This window comes from Sparus aurata, chromosome 10 (assembly GCF_900880675.1).
Source record: "Sparus aurata chromosome 10, fSpaAur1.1, whole genome shotgun sequence".
Taxonomy (NCBI): domain Eukaryota; kingdom Metazoa; phylum Chordata; class Actinopteri; order Spariformes; family Sparidae; genus Sparus; species Sparus aurata.
This window is the reverse complement of record NC_044196.1, coordinates 27,591,520-27,598,879: the sequence shown is the minus strand read 5'-3', so window position 1 is coordinate 27,598,879 and position 7,360 is coordinate 27,591,520.

The following is a 7,360-nucleotide window of genomic DNA, read 5'->3' as shown; positions in this document are numbered from 1 at the left end:
AGCGGCCGTGAGATATGAAGCGTGACTCTTATCCATGTCCCCATCGGTGATTCTGTGAGCGATCGCGAGGTCTATTTAAGTCTGCCGTGAACACGCACTTATCCCGACTATCTACACCTGGCTTGACATAGCCATGCCTTTTCATCCTGGCTTGGCAAACGTGCAACCAATTAAGCCAGGATGCGCCGAGCAGACTAGGTCAAGCCGCGCTAGCTCAGTTATCCTGGATATCTTTATTCTACTTTTTGCAATACCCCTCTGGGGCCCGTTGCACAAAAGTAGGATTAAGGCATCCAAGTAACTGAGCTGAGCTCAATGAATCCAAAACAAGAGCGTCCAGGCTTAATTGGTTGCACAAAGACCAAGCCAGGATGAGCAGACACGGATTCATCAAGCCAGGTGAAACCAATCCTGGAGAAGTGCGCGCTCACGGCTCCCTCAAATAGACCCCGCCACCGATCACAGATTCACTGATTCACCATGGCAAGTAGAGTGGCTTACTTTTCCCTGCCGGAGGCAGAAATCCTCATGGAGGCATATGAGGAGGTCAAAGACATAATCAAAAAGAAAGGCAACACCGCCACAGTCAGTTCGTTTACATGACACTCAAGAAAACCGAATTACTGCGTTAGTCTGACTATGAACGGATTTTTAAGATGCATGTATACACCTTTGTCTGACTAAAATCGGACCGGATCGGATTTCTCATAGTCGAATTACACCACGTAGATTATTCGATTGATAGTCGCATTACTCCTGCATGTATACGTTTCCAGCGGATCGGATCGGATTTTGCGTTCTGCGCAGGCCCGAGATTTTTCCCCGGGGCCGTGAGCCGGAAGTAGACAGGCGGCAGCAGCGGCTTTCCTCCGAAATCACCGCAAGAAAGAGCGCCAGAGTGCATCTAGTTTGTGTAATTATCATGTACACCATATACGAAGTGTACAAAGATGTAGCTTCGTCTCGCTCTTCGTACGCCATCTTTCTTGAATGCCGAGGCAGCTGGTGACGTAAAGAGGTCAGCCGGAGGTGGCCCCGTTAACACTAGTTGAAATGGGCACAGCGCCACCTAGCGTACCGGGGTATGACATGCTTTCGGCCAGTAATTCGATTTTCTCACTGGCATGTATACTCGGATAATTGCAGTTGTCCGACTGAGCAGCATAGTCGAACTATGGCTGTAATCTGACTAAGCTGTGCATGTAAACGCACTGAGTGATAAAGCAAAGAGAAAAAGCGTGGCAAGGTATTGCTGACCGCCTGAATGCGTAAGTAGTGCACAATTACACACTCACCGCTCTGCTGAAACATCACAATTACAATCCAAATAGTTAATTCACATCTCCAAAAACGCAGTTGTACTCTGATTATGAATCAGTTGAATTTTTTATTGAAATGGATTTTTTATTGAAATGGATTGAAACTGTGTAAATGTAACTCCATCAGACTGTATAACTCTTTGGCAAATAGATGAGCTAATAATAAGAACCACCTCCAGCGCCAAAAACAACTGGCAGATATAGATATGCAGTACAAGAAGAAAAAGATGGAAAACCTTGCACTGGGGTCCGAAATAAAAAAAGAGGACAATTAGAAAATTGGACCTTGAAATAAAAAAACTTGAGCGGGAGGTAAGTTATGCCTTCAATGCACACTGTATGCTGACTGTAACACAAATGTATTAATCATTATTCTCCTTTCCTCCCCCAGCTCCAAGAAGATGACACATCTTAAATAAAAAATAAAAGGTCAATCCTCGTAAAGTCAAGTGAGCCAATAGCCTATATGAAGGCCCAAAATGGTGTGTTCCTTTCTGCTCTGACAATGGCGAGTGAGGGACCAATATGTGTTAAATTATTTTAGTTAATAATCATGCTTTAAATTTAAGTTAAATATGTCCTGCAGTGGTAGAGACGCATGCTGTGAATTTCAATTAAATATGTCCTGCAGTGGCAGAGGAATTTGTGTGTGTGTTTTTTTTTTCTTTAATTTAAGTTGATTTGGCTTCTTATGATGTTTGTGCTGTATACTGAAGCTTGCAGGGAGGCTACTGCATCCATTCATTTATCTGTTCATTTAATGTGTATGGATTTGTCCTGCATTTATTTCAGTGTGCAGACATGCGGGGTGTATTATATACAACCTTTGAATGGGTATTTATCCTTGTGTTGTATAATATGCTTTGATTCTGTGCTTTCCATCTTGTAGAGTCACTGTGTGACTTCAGTTTTGAAAGGACCTGTTTTGCTTTGTCCTTATTCAATAAAGGAACATAATGTTACACTTTGATGTGTATTTATATTTATATGGGATGTGTATTTTATACGACGGAGTATTAGGGCCACACTGAGGAAGAAAGAAAGTCATACATTTATGAGACTGGTTCTTTCTGCAGAAAAGATGCATTTTCTTGCACATTCTTTTTAAAGCCTGATACTTATGACAATGTGATGCTGATGTGCCAAAAGATTAAGTATCTCCTTGTTTGTGAAACCTATACTGAAGTACAATTCCACAAAATGCTCCACAGCCCTCACTTTAACAACTCTCCTCCTCTAAAACAACAGGTTACAATATTATGACTTTATTCTCATAAATGTATGACTTTATTCTCGAAGTCTGTGAATTGTTTTTTTTTTTCTTTCTCTGTGGCCCTAATATTCCGTCATTTTATATATAGCCTTATAGTCTATGGGAAACTGTAAATTATCTAATGATAGCAACATCATCTAAAATCATAATTTATCCAAAATGATTGAAATTAATGATCACAAACGTTTAAATAATGACAGTGGGTCTAGTTATATGTGATAACAATGTGTAGTGGGCAGTGGAATAACTATTGGTTTCCATTAGAGATGCACCGATCGATCGGCAACCGATCGCAATCGGCCGATAATGCCCCTATCGGTTTTGATCGGAGTTCTCAAAATAGATCACATCAGGCCGATCAGATGACGTTTAAGTATAAAGACAGTGCATTAACTGCATGCAGGGAGGGAATTTCATGGCCGCCGTTGCCCCGCGCCACAGTGGCCTCTGTGCCCCTGGCCCGGTCAGCGTAGCGAGCTTGCCCTGAATTACAACCACCTGAGTGCACAGTAGTCACTCACAGTAACTTCAGTGAGTCCGCGGTTCGTGCAGGTGGAGTCTCATCATCACGATGATCTCACGTGAAAGCCTCTCACACAGCATCAGCGTCTCAAAACAGAAGAACGAAACTTACAGCACAGCGAGCGAGCGCAGCGTAACGATGATACGTAACTGACTTATGTGGTAGGATTTAGTCCGGTAAAGTTGGAAATATATTCACAGATTCGAATTTCCCGGATCAATAACTCAAAAGTGCAACCTTGTTAAAACACAAACGACGGCTCTTTCCTACTGTACTACGATAGACAACGAGCTACAACCGTATTTTCATCAAAACGAGCGTCTGGATATTAACTCTGGTCTGTATGGTCAGCCAGCTGTGAGACGAGGGCGCAGGGACCGTCTACAAAGTGCAGCACTGAAAAGAGAAACTACAAAAAAATTCAATAACTTCACTATTATTCAGAGTGTAGTGTCACCAAAATCACTCCACACACCAGTGGTCTCCTGCTGTTATTCTACAACTTTTTGTTTGGAAAAAATGTGCTTTGCCATAATTTGGGGGAATTTCTATTGGGAGAAATATTCAATAACACTAATATTCAGTGAGGTGTCACAAAAATCACCTCACCCTAACCCTACTTAACAAAAACTACTTTCTAATGTAACTTTAACTTGATTTTGGTATAAAAAAATGTTTTAATACACAATCCATGTCTTATTATAAATCAGGATGTTATGGTATCAGTCTGAAAAGTAAATCAACACATTTTACTCAGTGGCCTTTGTGCCCTGTCATGTGACCTTGGTGCCCCTAAAAAAAAAGTGAAGGCCAAATGGACTTGCCCCTAAAATGACAAAATTCCCACCCTGACTGCATGCATTCCCACTAGTAAGCTACAGTTACTCTATGTAAGCTGAGTCCAAGTTGTCTCTAAGAGAGTCTCTAGAGTGTGAAATATTGCACATTGCCTCAGCCTGCAATAAAACGGTGGTCAATTCATGATACTTTCTTATCTCCTAATTTTTATACTTAATAATACAATGTCAATGTTGTGTAAAAAGAATCATTAATTAAATATATGAAAGTTACACAAGACAACAATATAGAAAAATTTATGGATTTGACGCTGTGATCGGTGATCGGCAATATCGGGATCGGCAGATACTGCTTTTGGTGATCAGTGATCGGTGATCGGCCCCAAAAATCCTGATCGGTGCATCTCTAGTTTCCATTTGTGGTGACTGCTGACTGAGATAAGGGATGAGATTAAATAGATCCTAGAATTTAGCCTGGTCTGGAGCGGGCTAGCTCCCCAGAATAAATCTCCATGGTGCATGCTGCATGCTGCACATCAGTAGACATGAAGAGTAAGGACCAAAGATCTTATAGCTCAGGAGGGATGATGACGAGATGTTACATGTCTCTTGTTAATGGTTTTAGTCTTCTGGTAGTTGGTGGAGGGGCAGTGATGCTGGCTTTATCCTGACACACTTTCAGCTGTTCTGGGGTTGCTTGATGTTGAACCTAGGCCACTGTTCTTTTTCACCTTCTTGGTTTGGCTCATGCTTCCAAGATGGCCGTCTTTTTAAGTTTTGTTTTTTCCTCATTTTGTTTTTTTCTTGCTTCAATCTGCAACCTTAACCTAATAAATCTCCTGATGATCTTTTCTTTTACTCCACAGCATGATGGAAACCTGCTGGAGAGTGCCAGAGCTTCACCCTCTGCGTTTGGAAACTCCATGAGGGAGGAACCAGTCTTTGTCCTAAACAGTTCCTCGATGTGGTGAATGATATCAGAGGCTTCTTGGGAGGGGTGGCGAATTGCAACTTCCCTTGCTTTATGCATTGTTTTTCCTGTTCTGTGTTCTATTTTTAATTAAAGAAATCTTAAAGTTCCAATTGGTGTGGTATTTAAGTGTGCAAAAGTACAAATGCATTGTTTGAATATTACCTCCAATATTTTTTGTTAATAAAATCTTTGTAGGTGGGTAAATTGCTCCTTCTGACTTCAGCCAGCCATGCTTTTCTCCTGTCTCTGTCTTGTCTACATGTGCACTCCTTTCTCTGAGCGATCAGAGCATCCATGCAGCACAGCACACCTGGTGAAGACTGTATTCAAGGACAGCATACCAGAAAGGACACAAACAGCTTGACCTGCTGATCTGTTTGACTTCTTTAGATACTGTTTTTAAGGAATTCATTGTGGCATTAAGTGCATTGGGAAAAACAAGACAGTGTGTGATTTATTATGCATTAATGAGCAAGTTTAGGATAAGTAAGAATAGTTAACAAATAGTGATAGTATTCCATTTACTTGCAATGAATTCAAATCCAAATTAAATTTTTATTGCCATGGATTTCCTATTAGAACACAGTTATCAACATCTGATATCATCATCATATTATCATCATCACAATGCTGTTGTGAGTCAAGACTTATTGTGCAGTTAATTGGCAAATCATTGTCAGTCACCTGTTAGTCTGCCTCCCTCAAGTCTGAAAGTAAAAAAAAAATGACTGTACAGGTTTAGTAAAGTTCAGAGTTCAAAGCAATTAACACAAGTGCATATATATTGATAAGAATAGTTAACAAATGGTGATAGAATTCCATTTATTTGCAATGAATTCCAATCAAAATTTAATTTATTTGCCATGGATTTCCAATTAGAACACAGTTGTCATTGTCATGCTGCTGTGAGTCCAGATTCGTCAGCCACCTGTTAATCTGCCACTGAGCTTCCTGTCTGTGATGGAAGCTGTCATCAGCAGGAAACTGAAAAGGCACCCACGTGGGGGGGCTGGAAAATGACCAATCATAAGAGGGCCTGGATCAGCCTTGGTCTCATTGGTCGCCAAAGTGTCAAAAGTCTTTGCTTTGAGCGAGCAGAACTTCAGCGCGAGCAGGCACAGAGGAGAGAGAGAGCGCGCACAAAGCAGCTGCACAGCCTTGTTGTGCATGTGGCTGTTGCTTTTTACTCGCTCGCACCTGCCTCTGCTTCACTCTGTTACTGAATATGTGCGTGAAGATAAAACTAGTGCGTGCGGCAATTGAAATCTGCGTGCGTGACACGGAATAGTTTATGCGAGAAAGAGATCTGCGCGCGTACAGATGTGTTTTCGCTCGGTCGACTTTTGACACAAATATAACGCCATAGGAATGCCTGTATACAGAAGGGAGTCTGCATCACTCTCTAAAATGCTGTCAGCAACAGGGTGTTGCAGTTCTGGTGGTGGTGTATGCCGTTCACACGTGATGGTGGGCCCTTTTGAATAGGTGTGATCCTCCATCCCTGGGTTTGACCACTGTGTTTGGGTATCACAGGATGACTTTGCTGCTGCACACAGCTCCTCACTCGGATTCATCTCATTTTGCTCATCTGAGGGTAGCAATAGACTACATGATTATCAAGACGTGATGCATTAGGGTTTTCATTATAAGAATCAGAATCAGAACACTTTAATAATCCAAGGCAGAAAATTGTTGATGTTACATATGCTCTAACATTTCTGGTAATAGAAGGTATATAATAAATAAGAAAGAAGAATTAAGCTGTTGTTGAAAATATAGTGTTCAACATAAACATATGACACTTTTATTACACCCACCGCATTAATCTTCCATCAACCCCACTACTTCCCAACAATAACCGCATCACTTATGCGCTCCAGAAAGCAAGGAAAAACCCGGTACATAATGTCAGCTACAATTTTACATATAGATAAGATTAAAATACTGCATTGTTGAACATTTTGTTATGTCTGTACTGAAATTGTGACATTTTTAGTATCATACTGACCAGCACTCCAGACGCACGTTACATTTGAACTGTTCAGAAAAGGGTAATACATGTTGTTGCCTGACAAATACTACACTACTGTGTCCTCCACATGCATGAAATCATACCTGTTATTCTCGTGACACTGCTGTCAGTCCTCTTTAGCACCCGGCGTCTCTTCTCTGGTGGACTCTCATAACCCAACCACAAAGTAGGGTGCAGGTGTTCCTCCGTGGGCTTTTTGTCAACAAAATGAAAGGAGCAATGTTTACAATGTTTTCGGTGGTTTCTTTAAGTTGAGTTGCTTCAGCCACATCCTTCTGAGTTCCTCATCCCTCGGTAGGCGGTGGAAACTGTACCGACTCTCACAACAACATTCCCTCTTCATCCAGGGTGCATGTTCAAAACACTGCTCTTGTAGCCACAGATTCAACTTTGCGGTTATTAGTGCAACCACGAACAGCGCAACACGTTCCCGAGCTGCGCAA